The sequence below is a fragment of the Dendrobates tinctorius genome, unplaced genomic scaffold, assembly GCF_039654945.1.
Source record: "Dendrobates tinctorius isolate UK_male_01 unplaced genomic scaffold, ASM3965494v1 ptg000029l, whole genome shotgun sequence".
In the NCBI taxonomy this organism is placed as follows: Eukaryota; Metazoa; Chordata; class Amphibia; order Anura; family Dendrobatidae; genus Dendrobates; species Dendrobates tinctorius.
In genome coordinates this window covers 6,197,836-6,222,091 of record NW_027361697.1, presented here as the reverse complement: position 1 = coordinate 6,222,091, position 24,256 = coordinate 6,197,836, and positions in this window count along the sequence as shown.

Sequence of the window (24,256 nt, the reverse complement as noted above, 5' to 3'; positions counted from 1 at the left end):
TGAAGGGCTTGAACACACATGCTTGGGATGTGAATGGAATGTAAGAGAGGACAGAACAGAGCGATCTAATTCTTCACAATGCTTTATACTTTCACATATATCAACGGCAATAAAATTAACAGAATATGATGGGCTCATGTGAGCACTGAACAAAATACATGTGTTTTCAAATCATTTCAGGAAGCCTATGTTCTTCTAGAGTAGTGGTCTCCAATTCATGGTTCTCCATCGGTTGTGGAATTGTTACACATTCATTCTTAATAATAATAATAATAATTTTTATTTATATAGCGCCAACATATTCCGCAGCACTTTACAATTAAGCGGGGACATGTACAGACAATAAATTCAATACAAGTTAAGACAATTCAAACAGTGACATTAGGAGTGAGGTCCCTGCTCTCAAGCTTACAATCTACAAGGAAATGGGGGGACACAGTAGGTGAAAAATGCTTGTTAATTCAGGTCTGGCAATTATAATAGGGATTTTCATATAAAGCTGCATGATCCGGTCATCAGCCCGTGTGTTTAAGTGCAATAGACAAGTATCAAGTGCAGTTATCATGTGCATGAAGGGTGTGGAGACAGATGAATAGTAGGGTGCAGATTCAGAATAATATTTGGAAGGAGGGAACCGGGCAAAGTTAGCTTGCTGGGTAGTTGATGTGGTAGGCTTGTTTGAAGAGATGGGTTTTCAAAGCGCGCTTGAATAGGTCAGGGCTAGGTATCAGTCTGATCGCCTGGGGAAGTGCATTCCAGAGAGCTGGAGCAGCACGAGAGAAGTCTTGGAGGCGGAGGTGCGAGGTTCGGATTACGGGGGATGTTAGTCTTAGGTCATTTGTAGAACGGAGGGCACGTGTAGGGCGATAGACAGAGATGAGAGAGGAGATATAAGGCGGTGCAGAACAGTGGAGAGCTTTGTGGGTGAGAGAGATGAGTTTATACTGGACCCTGTAGCGAATAGGTAGCCAGTGTAATGACTGGCACAAGATGGAGGCATCGGTGAAGCGGCTGGACAGAAATATGACCCTGGCTGCCGCATTCAAGATGGATTGGAGAGGAGAAAGTTTGGTAAGAGGGAGACCGATCAGAAGAGAGTTGCAATAGTCCAGGCGAGAATGAATAAGAGCGACAGTAAGAGTCTTAGCAGTTTCAAAGGTGAGAAAAGGTCGGATTCTGGAGATGTTTTTAAGATGCAGGTGACAAGAGCGACTGAGTGATCGGATGTACGGAGTAAAGGAAAGTTCAGTGTCGAATATGACCCCAAGACAGCGGGCATGCTGCTTGGGAGTTATGGTTGAACCCTCCAGGGTTATTTCGATGTTAGGTAGAGTGAGGTTAGTAGAGGGGAGAAACACAAGAAGTTCAGTTTTAGAGAGATTTAGTTTCAGATAGAGGGAGGACATGATGCTAGAGACAGCAGACAGACAATCCTTGGTATTTTGAATTAGGGTAGGGGTGATGTCAGGGGAAGAAGTGTATAATTGGGTGTCATCAGCATAGAGATGATACTGGAACCCAAATCTGCTGATTGTTTGTCCAATAGGGGCAGTGTATAAAGAGAAGAGGAGGGGGCCTAGGACTGAGCCCTGCGGGACCCCGATAGTAAGGGGACGAGAAGAGGAAGAGGAGCCGGAAAAAGATACAGTGAAGGAGCGGTCAGAGAGGTAGGAGGAGAACCAGGAGAGGGCCGTGTCCTTGAGGCCTATAGAGCGGAGCATAGTGAGGAGGAGCTGGTGATCCACAGTGTCAAATGCGGCAGAGAGATCCAGGAGAATCAGCAGGGAGCAATGACCTTTCGATTTAGCTGTTATTAAATCATTAGAGACTTTAGTGAGGGCAGTTTCAGTAGAGTGTAAAGAGCGGAAACCAGATTGTAAGGGGTCGAGAAGAGAGTTATCCGAGAGATAGCGGATTAGACGGGAGTGGACCAGGCGTTCCAGGAGTTTAGAGATGAAGGGAAGATTAGAGACAGGTCTGTAGTTAGCAGTGCAGTTCTGGTCCAGGGATGGCTTTTTAAGTAAAGGGGTTATGATGGCATGTTTAAATGAGGAGGGAAATATACCTGAAGAAAGAGAGAGGTTAAATATTTTAGTCAGGTGAGTGGTGACCACTGGTGAGAGAGACTGCAGGAGCTGTGAAGGAATAGGGTCACTGTTGCAGGTTGTAGGCCGAGCAGAAGCGAGGAGCTTGGAAACTTCTTCTTCTGAAACAGGCTCAAAGATGTCTAGTGAGCTTGAGGTGCGGCAGGGAAGGGGATCCAGGCACTGAGGAGATAGGGCTGAGATATCCTGATGGATGTGGTTGATTTTTTCTAGGAAATAAGTGGCCAGATCCTCACCGCTGAGGTTGGTGATGGGGGCCTGTACTTTAGGTTTCAGGAGGGAGTTTAAGGTTTCAAAAAGTCGTCTTGGGTTGTTGGATAGTGAGGTGATGAGGGTGGTGAAGTAGGATTGTTTGGCCAGATGAAGGGCAGAGTTATAGGTTTTGAGCATGAACTTATAGTGGATGAAGTCTTCTGCTAAGAGAGATTTTCTCCACTGCCGCTCTGCACACCTCGAGCAGCGCTGAAGAAAGCGTGTTTGCGTTGTGTGCCAGGGCTGCCGTTGTCTGTGTCGGGTCTTTCTGCGTATAGAAGGTGCTGCTTCATCTAGGGCATTCTTCAGTGTATTATTGAAGTGTGACAATGCTATGTCTGGACAGGAGAGGGTGGAGATGGGGGCTAAAGATGTGTGGAGATTGTCCCTAAGCTGTTGGGTATTAATGGTACGTGTATTCCGATAAGTGTGGTAAGTGGGGGTGTTCCGGGTGAGGAGACAATTCTTGACAGAGAAGGAAAGAAGGTTGTGGTCCGAGAGCGGGAGGGGTGAATTAGTAAAGTCGTGCAGCGAGCCGGGACGGGAGAAAACCAGGTCCAGAGTATTCCCGTCCTCATGTGTAGGAGAATTAGTAAACTGTGAGAGGCCGAATGAAGAAGTTAGAGAAAGAAGATGAGAGGCAGACTGGGAGAGCGGATCATTGATGGTGATGTTAAAGTCTCCCATGATGAGGGTGGGGATGTCACAGGATAGAAAGTGAGTAAGCCAGGTGGTGAAGTGGTCTAGAAACTGGCGGGAGGAGCCTGGAGGGCGATAAACGACCGCCACTCGTAAGGAGAAGGGCTTAAAGAGTCTGACGGCGTGGACTTCAAAGGAAGGAAATGTAAGTGAGGGAACCAGGGGGATGACCTGGAAAGCACATTGTGATGAAAGGAGCAAACCAACACCTCCACCCTGTCTGTTCTCAGGTCTGGGGGTATGTGAAAATTTTAGCCCACCAAACGAGAGAGCGGCAGCAGCGGTGGTGTCTGAATGCTGGATCCAGGTTTCTGTAATAGCCAGAAGGTTAAGGGAATTAGAGAGAAAAAGATCGTGAATGTAAGTCAGTTTGTTACACACAGACCGTGCATTCCAGAGAGCACATTGGAAAGTGAGAGGAGAAGGCATGCACTGAATGTTAATAAGATTAGCAGGGTTTCTATATGCAGATGGAGGAGAGTAACGTATGCTGGTGGAGGGAGGCCCAGGGTTGGGGGAGATGTCACCTGCAACTATTAAAAGGAGAAAAAACAGAAAAAGCAGGTGGTGGGATGATTTGTATGAACATTTTGAGTGCTGCATGGTGGTTTTGGATGGTTTGGTGTGGGTAAGAAATGTCAATAGAGCCTCAGAGTTATACATGGGAGAGGGGAAAAGGGAGGGGTGGATATGCAGAGAGTGCACAGAATGTGTAAAAGGGCAGGCGAGTTGTTAGAAAGCAGAGGTGAAGACAAAAAAGCAGCAGGTTGATATGAGCAATGCATATGTAGTACGACTGACCAAGAAGCATGCGTGCATGAAAAACTTATGCACCTTACCTGTCCAACTGCATTGTCTAACTGCAAAACACTTGATCCCGTTGCACTTAATATCTGTTGCACGCGTGAGCCCGCACGCGTGCTATCCCAACCAGAGCTAAATATATATGAAATGAAATGTCTGCTAGCTTCAGCCACCAAAAGGCCACAATCAGTAATTAACCAATTAGCACAAGGCCAGAGCAGGCATTACTATGCAGGGTAAATAACTAACGCTGGACAAGGCCATCAAACAGAGAAAGGGAAAAAAAACCTTTCTACACTTCAAAGCAGAAACCAAATAGTTAAAAAAAAAAAAAAAAAAAATTATATCTACGCAGAAATGAGTAGGAATTTTGAAATAAGGTTAAAATTGTTCCTATTCTTGTTCTACTTTGCCCCATCTCTATTCCATCCATTTTGGGTTAAGCCCCCATAACCTTGTCTGTGAAGCACCAATAGAGATGGGAATTACTTTCGAGGCTTTCAAAATGCTTTAAAAATGGGATAAAGTCAATGTGGTCTTGGTTCCCTTGTATCAGTGACTCAATTTGAGAAGTTTGTAAGTGTTGAAAAAAGAGAGGGCAAGGCTCCTGTAAACATTTAATAAAAGTCAAATGAACGTGCCAATTTTGGTGAGATCATCCAACAATCTAATGCCAACACTTTGCCAAAATATTATGTCTGGAGTGATAAGGGTTAGGCGGTTTGGAACTGAACATCCAAACTCTTTTGTTCTCTTTTTTTGTTCTAGAGTTGCCTGAAAGTGTCTTTCTCCTCTCGCCCCATTAAAAACACATGAAAGCTTGGCTAAATGTTCATGTGTATGGGGGTCAGGAATTGGGAGATACCACATAGCTATCGTACAAATGAGTGCTTTGCAGGAAGCTATCACCAATGTATGGTCAGCTTATGTCTTCAGTTTCTGTGAAGCTAATTTAAAAGTGACATTCGGTATGACTGCACTTTGTTTTATCACTCTTCTAAAAACAGTCCAAATGTGTCATTACCCTCTGGCTGTTTACCACTTTCATATGGGCTCCATAGCAGCATCAAAGCTTTCCTCTAAGATGCAAACACTTTTATCTTTAAGTAAAGAATGCCATCATGATCAAAAGAATAGAAGGAGCAATGCAAAGAGGAAAACCAGCAACCCAATGGCTTGATACTACAAGACCCTGGTGAACCTATCTAGGCTTGCACAAGATTGATCTTCCTACAGAGCATCTATCCATCAAGTCGCCATGGTTTGAGATCAAGCTGAAGGACGATAAAAACAATGCAATACAAATAACGGAAACTCAAATCTAATCCTTAAGGAAAGCAAAAAATAAAGCGTTTAAAAAATGTTACATGATGCATGGTTACAATGACTAACAAAACGTACCAATGAGTGGTGTGTGACTAAAGAATTGGTTTTCGTCAGGTCATCTGCTAAAATCTGTATGCAAAGCTTAAAAGTTTCAATGAATGCAAAGTACTAACACTGTATCTTCTTATCTCATGCAATATCTCTGTTATGTTTTATATTTGAACTTTTTAGATCCTCCAAAAATAGTCCGCACAGTGCTCAACATAGATGGCAGATTATCTTGGAGAACAATTGAGACAGTCAAGATGTTCCTAGAGAAAAACACCTCAGTGTTCACTTTTATTTCAGATGATATCACAGAATAGCACATGTACAAACATTACAGTTCTTCTGATACAATATTGTAAAATAGTTTGAAGCTCCTTATTTAAAAATTAAAAGACAAGATACATGGTGTTCTGGTTAAGACAGGTTCCTCTCTTGACTACCCCATACACAAGAAATCTTAGATTGGCTGAACTTCTCTGTGTTCCCTATGAAAGAGCCACTGCTGGGCTCATCTGGCAGAGGCTTATCTCCAGAGAGAGCAAAAAGATTGGATGCTGAATTGCAACTGGTCAGATCCTCATCTATAGGCTGAGAGTCGGGAGGCCCACATACACATAAAGGCTACTATGCATACTAGATATCTGTCTGCTTTGCATGCAGTTTTCTCGGCCATCTCTCCCATACACTGGAGCGCTCGATCATCAAGACTTGGGAGAACAATTGAATAGGCAGTCTAAAATTGGACATGCTGGATCCTAAATACCCAAACAATCAGTTGGTTTGGGGCCGCCGTACACATTAAACTGTTGGTCAAACCCTCTGATACTGGGGGTTCGCCCGACATTAAGCTAATGTATATGGGGGATAGAGACTGTTAGTCGATCCTGCCTACATTAGCGGAGTTAGACAACTTTAGTCTAATGTGTGTGGGGTCCTTTACATATCTGTTTCCACTTAGGGTACATTAGCACTAGACTTAGCCACTGTGACCTTTCCACAGTGTAATTTCGAAAGCAAAATACGCAGTAGCAATTTTGCACCAAATTGTGGGCATTTTGTTGCTGCAATGTTGCAGATTTGCAATACATTTGGAAGCCTAAATTGACAAACTGCACATATAAAATTTGCAGCACTGGTTAATTTTCACTGCATATTTTGTCTTCAGCATGTGGATTAGATGTAGAAGAAACTCATAGGAAACTGTTTGGCTGAGCATCCATGTGTTTTTGGCAGACAGAGTAGAGAAACTCCTACCAGACACTTTCTGGTGGTGACTTATCTTCTGGAGAACAATGGGGTCAAATGTTTAAGTTCAAACTACCTGACCCTTATCTCCACCAACATCAACTGTCAGAGGAGTTGGGATGTCATAATAATCCTCAGATTGTCAGCTGTATGGGGGCCTTAATGCCTCTGATGCCACTTATCTATACAATGGATACAATAGGGTGAGATAGCTAAATATTCAACCTGTTGAGTCCTGCCTAGCCTCCAAGGTCAGCTCCCTGAGGCCCTACAGCAGATTACAGATTGTTAGCAGGTCCTTTGTTTTTTAGTGAGTAGTGAATAGTGCTGAGCTGTAATCCCGGCCAATGTTCATGGTCAAAAGTGGCGCTTCTTTTTTTTTTTTTGAATAACAAAACAGATTTTATTTTTCTAATCCTGGACAACCCAAAATATAATAAAAAAAATAGTCCCTAAAATAATACTATAAAAATAAATAAAATTATTGCTGTAGGCACCAAATAATTGTCAACTTCAGTGTTGCTGGAATTTTCTTATCAGAATATTTCCACGTAAAGTAAAAGTTATACGAAAACAATTCCTTGAAATGAAATCATTGGTTCGGGAACCCAGACTTAGCAAAACTTTTGCGAATGGTAGTTGAAATCTACATATGGCTTCTGGAATAGTTACTTGACAATACAGAGAACTTGACCACTTCTACAGTGTAGCTCCAGCCATGTGCCTTCATGTTTGTACTTTGATCTCATGCAGATATGAGGAATCACATGGATTTTTGAACCAAACTGATGACATTTAGAAGAAGCAAATGTGAAGGGTTGGCTAGATCAAAACCATTCCTTACCACCTACAGATTAGACACATGGAGGAATCTGGTAGATGAATTTGCCGATTTCCTCTATTGTTTTAATAAAAATATCAGCATTGAATAGTTATAATTTTTTACACATCTGTGACTTGGTTCTCCATCAAGAGGGTAGCTACAGGAGTAGAACTTGCACCCAGGTGTTAATGCTCAAAGGGGACGACCAAGGCACATGGTAAGTGGAACCTATGTTCAGATTTTGCATTGGGACTCAGCAACTTAAAGTAACGCCTCCAATCTCTGGAGTAATATGCATTGCACTGTTTCCTTAATCAAATAGCAACCCTAGCACTTTACACTTGTTTTTTAATTCCTTTTCTTTTGTTAAGTTATTTCTATTCCCCATGTCAGGTGCCTGTGAATGTATACGAAGGCTTGTTGTAAGGTGGGCACGACACCTGTACAATGGGCCAGGAAGGGTGTACGTAATTAGGGATGTGACACTGTGATTCATATTGTAATGAGGTGACATTCTGAGCCCATTTTCAGAAATAGATGACACTTTTTACGTCTTCTCGCAACTGTTAAAGTAGCAAGGTGCAAAATCCCACTGGAAAGACCTCATACTTTTGGGAGGATGGTAACATGTGAGACTGATATTTCGTAGTTATCATCAATTTGTTCCTAAATAATTAAAGACAGGTTGGTTTTAATGGGAACCTGTCAGCAGATTTAGGATACCTTAGACTGTGTTCACATGTCCTGAAATCATCTTCTAGAATGGATCCAGCACCAATCCATTGACAAAAAAGTTGTGCGGAAACAGATTTTGGTCCGGCAAACAAAAAAATTCTGATTTCAACTGAATCCGTCTTTTAACATAGAAGTCTATGGAAAATGGTTCCGTTAAATAGTCATTAGTTTTGTTCCATTTGGAACTGATCCAGTAAGCAAAAAAATGCATATTTTTCAAGTGAGCAAAAAACTGATAGCTATTGGCTAAATAACAGATCCATTTTCCATAGACTTCAATGTTAAAAGACGAATCCAGTTGAAATCTACTTTTTTTGTTTGGCAGAACACAAAAAGCAGTTTATGTCAACGGATTGCTGCTGGATCCATTCTAACGGATGATCACTGGACATGTGAATATAGCCTTAACCATTAGCAGTGGCAAATACTGTGGGCTATTTTTTTTTTTTTTTTACAAAGGACAGTGTCTAAATGAAATTTGATGGATTTGAGAGGGAACATCGCTTTTAAAGAGATGAAACTTGCTGTCAGCCTTTTTTCTACTCTCTCACTTTAATTCACATGTTATTTTAATTGTCCATGAAAGGGGTTCTCCGGTAAAAACAAGTTATCTCCTCTCTACGTCATAGCTTGTTAATCAATAGGAGTCCGATCGCTGGGAAGGATGGGAAATTGTTATCCCCTTTAAGATGGAGCGGCACTGCCTATGCTCAACCGATGCTCCATTCATTCCCCATGGAGTTGCCGAGTGCTCCACTCTGTTTTTTTCTGGCAGCACCATAGAGAATGAATAGAGAGGCCATAAGGCATCAGATATGCTACTATACTTTGGAACAGGTACAAAAGTTCCTAAATCTGCCGATTGGTACTGGTCCCAGCCATGGGACACCTGTTGGTCAGTATTTAATACCTATCCTGTGAATAAATTATCATTTATTTTACTTGGAAACCCCATTAAGCCGAGTTGAGTAGATAGAAGTAGCGTAACCCGGAGACGAGCTCCCACCAATCTGAAATTTTTGACCAATCTCAATACACCAATTTTGTAGTGCCGAAGAACCACTTCAGTTTCAGATTATGAGGAAGCTACCCTTTTAGGCAACAGCATGTACCTGTCATGATACCAGTGCTGGGTGACCGGCACTGCTGGGGTTAATGTTCTGACCTCAGTGCAGACTCTCACCTGCACACCTGGGACCTATTATGGTGGCCTCTCATTGGTTCTGGGGAGGCTTCTTACAGCCTCAGGAAGCTCCCATTCCCCGTCAGTTATACTTTTGCCCTTGGCATTATGTGGTGACTCCTGAGTGTGTTAGTGCTGTGTTCTGGTTGCTTGATTCTCTGTGTATGACTCGGTCTGTTCTCTGGATTCTGCTTTGGATTCTGCCTGGTACCTTCTACGTCTGTTTGGTTTTGATCTCTGCTTGGCTCTGACTATCCGTTCTGTCTCATCCCTGGTACTTTACTGAGATCTTGTGTATAACCTTTGGCTTTGTCTGACCTCCTGTCTGTTTATCCCTCCTGTACCTTGCTTGCCTGTATTGTGCATGACCCCCGCTTTGCCCGACTTTGAGTTTTCTGCCTTCTTTGAAAGCAGGATGCTAAGTCCCGCCCCCTTGCAGTCACATCACCGTTCACATGACCATAGGTCCTGTGCCTACTTTCTAAACTTCTACATTCAGGTACCGTGCATCTTTATTTTCCGGCTGTTCTTGTTCCCAGGAGTCCCTACGGTGCGGGTGAGTCCCTGCCTAGTGGAGGCTGTACGCCGGCGCTGTCAGGACCCTGACAGTACCCTGTTCCAGAAGGTTTTACAATAAGCACCGATGGTTCTGTATTATGGACCCCAGGCTCTACATATGCCTCCGTAAAGTGATACCATAAGGCAACATATTCTTTCTAAAAAAGCAATGCATCTAGGGAGAACACTGCTATAACACTGCATGCATTGAAGTATGCCACTATTTATTTAATGAGATCGTATAGAGGTAACATCCATAGGATCCATAAAGAATGTTTTCCACTAAGCTGATGTTGACGACCGATCTGTAGGAATATCAGATCAGTGGAGGACCGAAACTCGCACCAATCAGATGCTAACAGCTTTGGGAGTGGCCAAATTTTAACAGTGTGATGGGTCAGAACACTACAGCGCAGTCACGATGTTTGGTGGTTTACTAGACACAATGGGGCGCACTAACTGTGCCAATAACCAGTATATAGGTAAGGGTTTAGGTGCAGCAACAGTGGAATAACTATCATAAAGCAAGAAAAGAAAAAAGGACCACTGCAAGGAGCACACACTGAACCAATTAGAAAAGAATTATTTTATTGATGCAAAAAGTACATGTTAAAAACATAATAAAAACAAAGTAAGCATCCCACAATATATAACAGTTGAGTAAGGCACATAAGACATATGAATCCTCATGTAATAACCCATATGTGAAACATATGTGATCCAACCCCACTGTTAAACATCACAGCAACCACCCCATAACTAGGCTCATGGAGACCAAGGGCCCTAATGTTGCACAATCACTGCATGAAATCATTCCATGCATATATCCCTACATGCTTCCTGGTTTAGGCATATAGGCCATAATAGGCCACACAGCAATATGGCCAATATCAGCAACCCAATGCTCAATTATGCCACACCAGAAAATCTCCAAAACGCATAATAATAAGGTCGCAGTGAAAATAATATGACTATGACCAAGTGGGTGCTACACCCAGGACCATACCCCACGCGTATCGCCACAACCCGTGCGGCTTCGTCAGGGGAAGTGAGCTAACCATGGTCCAACAGCTTTATGTACCTTACTGAGGTCCAGGTGAATATGCACGTGCACCGCAAGAGAACCACCTCCATCCGGAAGTCCCAATCACTATGAGAAGACCGGCGTCCCGGTCACATGAAAAACATGGCTGCCACGCATGCGCAATGTGCTGTATAGGGAGTAATAGTCAAGAAGCAGAGGTTCCACCGCGCATGCGTCCAGTGGAACGCATGTAGCTCTCCCATGGAATGCAAGACTCACACACCAGCATGCTGGGCTGTGCAAGTCAATCCATATATGCTGCACAAGGCAATCAGCCATATAGACACGCCAGCACACGGGTGAGAGGCTGCAATACTAACGGCACGCGATGCTCCCTGGAGCGCAGTACATAAAAGACAAACATAACAATACAATAAACAGAGATACACAGGGAAGGGATTACAACATGAAAAGGAGCAATGGGCTGAATGATAGTGCGATAAGGAGTAGTGAGAATAAGGAACCTAAGGACCCAATAGGGAAGAAAAAGGGGCCATAATCGCCCAAGCGATATATAGAGACCTGGTTTCTTGATTGTTCCAAGACAAGGGAAAGACATAAGAAAAATTATTATGTTTATATCATGAACATCAATCCATGTCATAAAAATGACAATTGGTGTTTGCCAACCCACTTTCTATCTCATTTATAATTAGATTATGAATATGTCACAGATAGCAGGATTCTCAAAGAATAATGATGGATGCAAGACATACCATACATCAATAATTAACATAATGTCCATATGGGCATTGTTTATCCTAACATGAGCCCAAAATAGTAAAACAATTGTATACCCAAATCAGCTATGATCACCCTATTATAACCATTCCAAGACCAAGAGAGAGAGAACCAAAATCCTACCCAATGGTCACCATGAGCCCAGATCTAAAGATATACCATACAGGTCCAAGACCATAGTATATCACAAGAAATAATGAGGAATCCATTGAGGGATTAAAAGCCCAAAGAATTGTATGTAGGATAACCTCATGAACCAACAATGATCATGATAATAATACCCCCTTTTGAAACCCCTACTGAACAGAACATCGGCACAATGGAAAAAACCCTCTCAAGAAGACTTTCAGAGATACCATATATCCCTATCTGATGAAACTATATAGATCAATTCAGTTATCCCAAGCTTTATTCAGACACTTCATACATATTGAAGAACAAAAACCCTAACGCAATATATCCTGAATACGATTCCAATAAAGTAATAGGGTGACCGTCTTCCCCATAGATGGTGATGTCCAATAGGATAACTGTATAAGAGGAAAAGAAAGGGGAACATCGTAAATAATCATCCTAAAAATCCCGTAAACAAAAGCTCCTCATTTAAACCCCTCGGGCTTAGTGAGTCCAAGTTGAAAATCCATCTGGACTCTACTTGTAATAATAGCTTCTTAGGCGAACCCCCCCCTATTCGACAATGATATTTTCTCCAATCCGACCACCATGGTACCAGCGATCTTACCAGCATGGTGAACCAGGAAATGGGCTGCCACAGATGTCAACGTCTTGCCCGTGGTTTGATCAATACGCGCCAGATTGATTGTCGAGAAATGTTTCTGTATCCTCCGGCGTAATTCCTGGGAGGTTTGACTGACGTAAACCTGATGACATGGACAAATTAATGCATAAACCACACAAGTAGTTTTGCAATTAATATACGACCTTAATCTATGTCTGGTGCCATCTCTTGGGTTCACAAAGTAATCCCTAGTGGAATGCATATGGGGGCATATGGTACAATTGCCACATGCAAATAAACCCCTAAGTGTCATTCCCCTTTCCAACCCAATTACTGGTCTCATATAGTGACTTTTTGTTAAAATGTCTCTAAAATTCGGAGCCCTCCTTGCTGTTATGCAAGGCCGCTCCGGCACAAGGGCAGATGTCTGCAAGTCCGTCGTGAGTATACCCCAATGTCTCCCAAGCACTTCTCTCACCTGTGACCACTGACTGTTATATTGTGTAATAAACCGGGGCATTTAATTTCAAATCTTGTCACGTGTAGCCAGGAGAGAATCCTGTGTACATCCATTCGCTCGCTGATAAGCTCGTGAAATACTACCCCGAGGATAATTTTTCTTCTTAAAGCGCTTCGTTAATTGTATGGCCTCCTCACGAAACACTACATCCGATGTACAGTTTCTTCGTACTCTCAAAAATTGCCCTACAGGAACCCCATTTCTCGTATGAGCTGGATGGAAACTTGTATAGTCCAGCAGGCTATTTGTAGCGGTTGGTTTTCTGAACAATCTTGTGGAGATACCCCCATTCACATTAGAAACCATAAGATCCAAGAAAGTAACTGAAATAGAGGACACAGTATAAGTGAGCACGATGTTATATGGATTAGAATTCAATAACCCCATAAAAGCATCACATTCCTCTGCCGTACCAGTCCAGATGAAAAAAATATCATCGATAAAGCGCGACCAATGTCGCACTTTATCTCCGAACATTCCTGTTACATATACCCGAGTGGCGTCCCACCATCCGAGAAAATGATTCACCAAAACCGGGGCACATCTGGCCCCCATAGCCACACCGGAGGTCTGGAGAAAATAGGACCTGTCAAAAAGGAAAAAATTGTGCTTCATAATAAACCCTAGCAGATCCACAATGAATGAATCATGCATTCTATTCGACTGGACTGCCTGATCAAGAAAATACAATACCGATATAATGCCATCAGAATGGTCAATGTTTGAATAGAGCGATTCCACATCGCAAGTGACCAAAAAGGCCCCAGAGGGTAAAATGACATCACGATATTTCCTAATAAAATGAGAGGTATCCTGTATATAGGATGGTAAAGTCTTCACTATAGGCTGGAGGAAGTAGTCCACATAGATAGATGCCTTTTCACATAAGCTGCCTATGCTGGCAACTATCGGTCGGCCCGGAGGCCTCACAAGATCCTTGTGGACCTTGGGCAGCATGTAAAAGGTAGGCGTGATGGGATGTTCAACCCACAAAAATTCCATCTCCTTCTTACTAATAATACCCAACTCAAAAGCCCTATCCAATAGTCTCTTAAATTTAATAGAGAAGGGTCCTGTAGGATCTGATGGTAATCTTTTATAGAAGCGAACATTGTCCAATTGGCGGTGCGCCTCCTCCTGATATAATTCATGCAGCCACAACGCCACATTTCCGCCCTTATCAGCCTCCTTAATAACAAACAATTTGTTAGACCTTAAATTGTCCACAGCCAATCTTTCCCCCGCATGCAGATTATCAACATGGCGTGACCTGGCAGGAATGGCCAAAAAATCCTTTTTAACCAATTCAAAAAAAGCCCTGATAGCTGGAACCAAGGAAAAAAGCGGAGCTACCATCGATTTGTTTTTATAAGGAAACCGATTTTTACCATTTGTCGTATCCTCCTGTAAAAGATCCAATAAGTCCTGTAGCACCTGACGGTCCGTCTGATCCAAGCCATCCACCATCCGTGGTTTATTGTGTAAAACCTGAAGAATCAAATGTCTGCAAAAAATATAAAGATCCTTGACCAAAGTGAACTTATCCATACCCTTAACAGGCGCAAAGGTCAATCCCCTCTGTAACACAGAAATTTCCAATGGTGAAAGATTATATTGAGATAGATTAATAATTTGAAGCACATTCTCCTGTACCTGTGTACCCATGATCCCATCCTCCACAACGACCTCCTCCTCTACTTGCGAAAATTCCTGTACTGGTTGTACTGCGGGGGCCTGCGTCCCCTGAAACGAGTGTTTCTTGTAAACATCCGGCCGCCTGCGACGGCCCCTTCTGGTCCGGTGTCGGCCTCGCTCTCGGCTGAAGATAAAAAATCACTACCCGATGTATAATCAGGTTTGCGGGCCAACTCCACAGTTCTCTCTGGGACCCTATCCATGGGGGCCCTATGTCTAGTATTCCCCTTATGTTTCCATTGAAATACCTGATTCTCCTCAAAATCCCTGCGATCTCTGTGAAATTTAGATTTTTTCTTGTGAGTAGAGTTGAGCGATACCATCCGATACTTCAAAGTATCGTATCGGATGGTATCGGCCGATCTTTAAAAAAAGTATCGGTATCGCCGATTCCGATACCGGAAGTCCCATTCAAGTCTATGGGACTTCCGGTATCGGAATAAGAAAAACCCTTTCCTGCCCTTGTACAGCCTCTCTGGGGTCTGTACGGGCCTTTCGGGGGGCTGTGCCGGCCTGCCAGGGGGTCTGTGCAGGCTCCGGTGGTCTGTGCCGGCCTGCCGGTGGTCTGTGCAGGCTCCGGGGGGCTGTGCCGGCCTGCCGGGGGGCTGTGCCGGCCTGCCAGGGGGTCTGTGCAGGCTCCGGTGGTCTGTGCCGGCCTGCCGGTGGTCTGTGCAGGCTCCGGGGGGCTGTGCCGGCCTGCCGGGGGGCTGTGCAGGCTCCGGGGGTCTGTGCAGGCATCGTCCGATGGGACTACAAGTCCCATCGGGCGATGCCTGCTACCATGACAGTGATTGACACATTAGCCAATGATGGGACAGTAGTAGTCCCATCATCCGGCTAATGTGTTAAATGTAAAAAAAAAAAAAAAAAAAAAAATTACATGCTACATTCATACTACATACTACATACATGCTACATTCATACTACATACTACATACATGCTACATTCATACTACATACTACATACATGCTACATTCATACTACATGCAACATACATACTACATATATACTACATGCATGCTACATATATACTACATGCATGCTACATACATACTACATATATACTACATGCATGCTACATACATACTACATGCTACATGCATGCTACATACTACATACATGCTACATATATACTACATACATACTACATATATACTACATGCATGCTACATATATACTACATGCATGCTACATACATACTACATATATACTACATGCATGCTACATACATACTACATGCTACATGCATGCTACATACATACTACATACATGCTACATATATACTACATACATACTACATATATACTACATGCATGCTACATATATACTACATGCATGCGACATACATACTACATATATACTACATGCATGCTACATACATACTACATATATACTACATGCATGCTACATACATACTACATGCTACATGCATGCTACATACATACTACATACATGCTACATATATACTACATACATACTACATATATACTACATGCATGCTACATATATACTACATGCATGCTACATACATACTACATATATACTACATGCATGCTACATACATACTACATGCTACATGCATGCTACATACATACTACATATATACTACATGCATGCTACATACATACTACATGCTACATGCATGCTACATACATACTACATACATGCTACATATATACTACATACATACTACATATATACTACATGCATGCTACATATATACTACATGCATGCTACATACATACTACATATATACTACATGCATGCTACATACATACTACATGCTACATGCATGCTACATACATACTACATACATGCTACATATATACTACATACATACTACATATATACTACATGCATGCTACATATATACTACATACATACTACATATATACTACATGCATGCTACATATATACTACATACATACTACATATATACTACATACATGCTACATACATACTACATACATACTACATATATACTACATGCATGCTACATATATACTACATGCTACATACATACCACATACATACTACATACATGCTACATATATACTACATGCATGCTACATACATACTACATATATACTACATGCATGCTACATACATACTACATGCTACATGCATGCTACATACATACTACATACATACTACATGCTACATACATACCACATATATACTACATACATACAATACATTCATACAATACATACATAGACATACAGTACATATAACATAGAGTAACATACTTACCAATACTTGTCACATTGTTCCCCGAAGCCATTGTCGTCTACGGAATAAATATTAACATAACAAACCACAAAAATACTCACCCACGATCCGAAGCAGTCCACGAGTGTGTCCCACGACGATCTTGGGTAGAGAACTGCAGCATCAGCTGATGCTGCCGTTCTCTACGGGCTGCAGGAATCCAATGACGGAAGGTAGGTATCCTTCCGCACTGTATTCCTCCGCCACTTAAAAAAAAAAAAAAGTCCCTAGTCTCACTTTATGCCATTGCTGTGTGGGAATTTCCCACACAGCAATGGCATAAAGTGAGACTAGGGACTTTTTTTTTTTTAAGTGGCGGAGGAATACAGTGCGGAAGGATACCTACCTTCCGTCATTGGATTCCTGCAGCCCGTAGAGAACGGCAGCATCATCTGATGCTGCAGTTCTCTACCCAAGATCGTCGTGGGACACACTCGTGGACTGCTTCGGATCGTGGGTGAGTATTTTTGTGGTTTGTTATGTTAATATTTATTCCGGAAAGACAATGGCTTCGGGGAACAATGTGACAAGTATTGGTAAGTATGTTACTCTATGTTATATGTACTGTATGTCTATGTATGTATTGTATGAATGTATTGTATGTATGTAGTATATATGTGGTATGTATGTAGCATGTAGTATGTATGTAGTATGTATGTAGCATGCATGTAGCATGTAGTATGTATGTAGCATGCATGTAGTATATATGTAGTATGTATGTAGCATGCATGTAGTATATATGTAGCATGTATGTAGTATGTATGTGGTATGTATGTAGCATGTAGTATATATGTAGCATGCATGTAGTATATATGTAGTATGTATGTAGTATGTATGTAGCATGTATGTAGTATATATGTAGTATGTATGTAGTATATATGTAGCATGCATGTAGTATATATGTAGTATGTATGTAGTATATATGTAGCATGCATGTAGTATATATGTAGTATGTATGTAGTATATATGTAGCATGTATGTAGTATGTATGTAGCATGCATGTAGCATGTAGTATGTATGTAGCATGCATGTAGTATATATGTAGTATGTATGTAGCATGCATGTAGTATATATGTAGCATGCATGTAGTATGTATGTGGTATGTATGTAGCATGTAGTATATATGTAGCATGCATGTAGTATGTAGTATGTATGTAGCATGCAGTATGTATGTAGTATGTATGTAGTATATATGTAGTATGTATGTAGCATGCATGTAGTATGTATGTAGCATGTATGTAGTATGTATGTAGTATATATGTAGTATGTATGTAGCATGTAGTATGTATGTAGTATTTTTTTTTTTTTTTTAACATTTAACACATTAGCCGGATGATGGGACTACTACTGTCCCATCATTGGCTAATGTGTCAATCACTGTCATGGTAGCAGGCATCGCCCGATGGGACTTGTAGTCCCATCGGACGATGCTTGCACAGACCCCCGGACATCAGCACAGCCCCCCGGCAGGCCGGCACAGCCCCCCGGCAGGCCGGTACAGACCCCCACAGGGTGCACAGCCCCCCGGCAGGCCGGCACAGCCCCCCGGCAGGCCGGCAGAGACCCCGGGCAGTCCACACAGCCCCCCGGCAGGCCGGCACAGCCCCCCGGCAGGCCGGCAGAGACCCCCGGAAGGCCCGAAATGACGGCGCATCATGATGCGCACACACCGCGCATCATGATGACGTCAGGCCGTCAATCAACTGAACTTCCGATTCCGATGCCGAATTCCGATATTGAAAAAATATCGGAAGTCGGTATCGGAATTCCGATACAGCAAGTATCGGCCGATACCCGATACTTGCGGTATCGGAATGCTCAACACTACTTGTGAGTAATCTCCCTATGATATCTATCCAGAGTCTCTTTGAGCTTAGTTTTGAAAGGTAATACTTGAGTCACTTCATCAAAAGCACTCAATTTGGTATCTAATTCTTTAATCTGTTTTTTAACTGAGACTAATAACTCCCTGTCGTGTTCCAACAGCATATTCATAATTATACCTGAGCATCGTAAAAGTCCCTGCTCCCAAGTGGCACGAAAGTCCGGAGAGGGTTTCCATGCCGGATATATAGAGACCCTCAAGCCTCTTGGCACAATATTAGATTTAATATATTCCTCCAAGGACCGAATGTTCCACCACAATCTGATGCCTGATTTATGTGCTGCTGTCAACTCTGCAGTGACACTGGCATATTCTGAACTAGGTATGTTGATATTAGAAAAGGAAAAAATATCCGAAGACTGCGCCCTCCAAGCTGCCTCTCTTGTTTCCCAATCCATCCCGGGAAGAACCACAGCAAGGAGAAAAGCTGAAACAAAACAACAATATGTAAAGAACAATTAAAAAATATATATATACCAGCACCATGAATCAACTATACTACTCGTGCCTGGGGCATACAATAATGTTCCAGGCCAATAACAAAGCACATACACTCCCAATCGAGTGTGTGCAACCCACAAGAAAGGTCGGCAGAGAACCGACCAAAACACAGGTATACTAGACACAATGGGGCGCACTAACTGTGCCAATAACCAGTATATAGGTAAGGGTTTAGGTGCAGCAACAGGGGAATAACTATCATAAAGCAAGAGAAGAAAAAAGGACCACTGCAAGGAGCACACACTGAACCAATTAGAAAATAATTATTTTATTGATGCAAAAAGTACATGTTAAAAACATAATAAAAACATAGTAAGCATCCCACAATATAAAACAGTTGAGTAAGGCACATAAGACATATGAATCCTCATGTAATAACCCATATGTGAAAATATGTGATCCAACCCCACTGTAAAACATCACAGCAACCTTCCCATAACTAGGCTCATGGAGACCAAGGGCCCTAATATTGCACAATCACTGCATGAAATCATTCCATGCATATATCCCTACATGCTTCCTGGTTTAGGCATATAGGCCATAATAGGCCACACAGCAATATGGCCAATATCAGCAACCCAATGCTCAATTATGCCACACCAGAAAATCTCCAAAACGCATAATAATAAGGTCGCAGTGAAAATAATATGACTATGACCAAGTGGGCGCTACACCCAGGACCATACCCCACGCGTATCGCCACAACCTGTGCGGCTTCGTCAGGGCAAGTGAGCTAACCATGGTCCAACAGCTTTATGTACCTTACTGAGGTCCAGGTGAATATGCACGTGCACCGCAAGAGAACCACCTCCATCCGGAAGTCCCAATCACTATGAGAAGACCGGCGTCCCGGTCACATGAAAAACATGGCCGCCACGCAAGCGCAATGTGCTGTATAGGGAGTAATAGTCAAGAAGCAGAGGCTCCACCGCGCATGCGTCCAGTGGAACGCATGTAGCTCTCCCATGGAACGCAAGACTCACACACCAGCATGCTGGGCTGTGCAAGTCAATCCATATATGCTGCACAAGGCAATCAGCCATATAGACACGCCAGCACACGGGTGAGAGGCTGCAATACTAACGGCACGCGATGCTCCCGGGAGCGCAGTACATAAAAGACAAACATAACAATACAATAAACAGAGATACACAGGGAAGGGATTACAACATGAAAAGGAGCAATGGGCTGAATGATAGTGCGATAAGGAGTAGTGAGAATAAGGAACCTAAGGACCCAATAGGGAAGAAAAAGGGGCCATAATCGCCCAAGCCATATATAGGGACCTGGTTTCTTGATTGCTCCAAGACAAGGGAAAGACATAAGAAAAATTATTATGTATATATCATGAACATCAATCCATGTCATAAAAATGACAATTGGTGTTTGCCAATCCACTTTCTATCTCATTTATAATTAGATTATGAATATGTCACAGATAGCAGGATTCTCAAAGAATAATGATGGATGCAAGACATACCATACATCAATAATTAACATAATGTCCATATGGGCATTGTTTATCCTAACATGAGCCCAAAATAGTAAAACAATTGTATACCCAAATCAGCTATGATCACCCTATTATAACCATTCCAAGACCAAGAGAGAGAGAGAACCAAAATCCTACCCAATGGTCCCCATGAGCCCAGATCTAAAGATATACCTTACAGGTCCAAGACCATAGTATATCACGAGAAATAATGAGGAATCCATTGAGGGATTAAAAGCCCAAAGAATTGTATGTAGGATAACCTCATGAACCAACAATGATCATGATAATAATACCCCCTTTTGAAACACCTACTGAACAGAACATCGGCACAATGGAAAAAACCCTCTCAAGAAGACTTTCAGAGATACCATATATCCCTATCTGATGAAACTATATAGATCAATTCAGTTATCCCAAGCTTTATTCAGACACTTCATACATATTGAAAAACAAAAACCGTAACGCAATATATCTTGAATATGATTCCAATAAAGTAATAGGGTGACCGTCTTCCCCATAGATGGTGATGTCCAATAGGATAACTGTATAAGAGGAAAAGAAAGGGGAACATCGTAAATAATCATCCTAAAAATCCCGTAAACAAAAGCTCCTCATTTAAACCCCTCGGGCTTAGTGAGTCTAACTTGAAAATCCATCTGGACTCTACTTGTAATAATAGCTTCTTAGGCGAACCCCCCCTATTCGACAATGATATTTTCTCCAATCCGACCACCATGGTACCAGCGATCTTACCAGCATGGTGGACCAGGAAATGGGCTGCCACAGATGTCAACGTCTTGCCCTTGGTTTGATCAATACGCGTCAGATTGATTGTCGAGAAATGTTTCTGTATCCTCCGGCGTAATTCTTGGATCTTACAGTTTCTAATGTGAATGGGGGTATCTCCACAAGATTGTTCAGAAAACCTACCGCTACAAATAGCCTGCTGGACTATACAAGTTTCCATCCAGCTCATACGAGAAATGGGGTTCCTGTAGGGCAATTTTTGAGAGTACGAAGAAACTGTACATCGGATGTAGTGTTTCGTGAGGAGGCCGTACAATTAACGAAGCACTTTAAGAAGAGAAATAATCCTCGGGGTAGTATTTCACGAGCTTATCAGCGAGCGAATGGATGTACATAGGATTCTCTCCTGGCTACACGTGACAAGATTCAAAATTCAATGCCCCGGTTTATTACACAATATAACAGTCAGTGGTCACAGGTGAGAGAAGTGCTTGGAAGACATTGGGGTATACTCACGACGGACTTGCACACATCTGCCCTTGTGCCGGAGCGGCCTTGCATAACAGCAAGGAGGGCTCCGAATTTTAGAGACATTTTAACAAAAAGTCACTATATGAGACCAGTAATTGGGTTGGAAAGGGGAATGACACTTAGGGGTTCATTTGCATGTGGCAATTGTACCATATGCCCCATATGCATTCCACTAGGGATTACTTTGTGAACCCAAGAGATGGCACCAGACATAGGTTAAGGTCGTATATTAATTGCAAAACTACTTGTGTGGTTTATGCATTAATTTGTCCATGTCATCAGGTTAACGTCGGTCAAACCTCCCAGGAATTACGCCGGAGGATACAGAAACATTTCTCGACAATCAATCTGGCGCGTATTGATCAGACCAAGGGCAAGACGTTGACATCTGTGGCAGCCCATTTCCTGGTCCACCATGCTGGTAAGATCGCTGGTACCACGGTGGTCGGATTGGAGAAAATATCATTGTCGAATAGGGGGGGTCGCCTAAGAAGCTATTATTACAAGTAGAGTCCAGATGGATTTTCAACTTGGACTCATTAAGCCCGAGGGGTTTAAATGAGGAGCTTTTGTTTACGGGATTTTTAGGATGATTATTTACGATGTTCCCCTTTCTTTTCCTCTTATACAGTTATCCTATTGGACATCACCATCTATGGGGAAGACAGTCACACTATTACTTTATTGGAATCGTATTCAGGATATATTGCGTTAGGGTTTTTGTTTTTCAATATGTATGAAGTGTCTGAATAAAGCTTGGGATAACTGAATTGATCTATATAGTTTCATCAGATAGGGATATATGGTATCTCTGAAAGTCTTCTTGAGAGGGTTTTTTCCATTGTGCCGATGTTCTGTTCAGTAGGGGTTTCAAAAGGGGGTATTATTATCATGATCATTGTTGGTTCATGAGGTTATCCTACATACAATTCTTTGGGCTTTTAATCCCTCAATGGATTCCTCATTATTTCTCGTGATATAATATGGTCTTGGACCTGTATGGTATATCTTTAGATCTGGGCTCATGGGGATCATTGGGTAGGATTTTGGTTCTCTCTCTCTTGGTCTTTGAATGGTTATAATAGGGTGATCATAGCTGATTTGGGTATACAATTGTTTTACTATTTTGGGCTCATGTTAGGATAAACAATGCCCATATGGACATTATGTTAATTATTGATGTATGGTATGTCTTGCATCCATCATTATTCTTTGAGAATTCTGCTATCTGTGACATATTCATAATCTAATTATAAATGAGATAGAAAGTGGATTGGCAAACACCAATTGTCATTTTTATGACATGGATTGATGTTCATGATATATACATAATAATTTTTTTATGTCTTTCCCTTGTCTTGGAACAATCAAGAAACCAGGTCTCTATATATGGCTTGGGCGATTATGGCCCCTTTTTCTTCCCTATTGGGTCCTTAGGTTCCTTATTCTCACTACTCCTTATCGCACTATCATTCAGCCCATTGCTCCTTTTCATGTTGTAATCCCTTCCCTGTGTATCTCTGTTTATTGTATTGTTATGTTTGTCTTTTATGTACTGCGCTCCCGGGAGCATCACGCGCCATTAGTATTGCAACCTCTCACCCATGTGCTGGCGTGTCTATATGGCTGATTGCCTTGTGCAGCATATATGGATTGACTTGCACAGCCCAGCATGCTGGTGTGTGAGTCTTGCATTCCATGGGAGAGCTCCATGCGTTCCATTGGACGCATGCGCGGTGGAGCCTCTGCTTCTTGACTATTAATCACTATACAGCACATTGCGCATGCGTGGCAGCCATGTTTTTCATGTGACCGGGACGCCGGTCTTCTCATAGTGATTGGGACTTCCGGATGGAGGTGGTTCTCTTGCGGTGCACGTGCATATTCACCTGGACCTCAGTAAGGTACATAAAGCTGTTGGACCATGGTTAGCTCACTTCCCCTGACGAAGCCGCATGGGTTGTGGCGATACGTGTGGGGTATGGTCCTGGGTGTAGTGCCCACTTGGTCATAATAATATTATTTTTACTGCAACCTTATTATTATGCGTTTTGGAGATTTTCTGGTGTGGCATAATTGAGCATTGGGTTGCTGATATTGGCCATATTGCTGTGTGGCCTATTATGGCCTATATGCCTAAACCAGGAAGCATGTAGGGATATATGCATGGAATGATTTCATGCAGTGATTGTGCAATATTAGGGCCCTTGGTCTCCATGAGCCTAGTTATGGGGTGGTTGCTGTGATGTTTTACAGTGGGGGTGGATC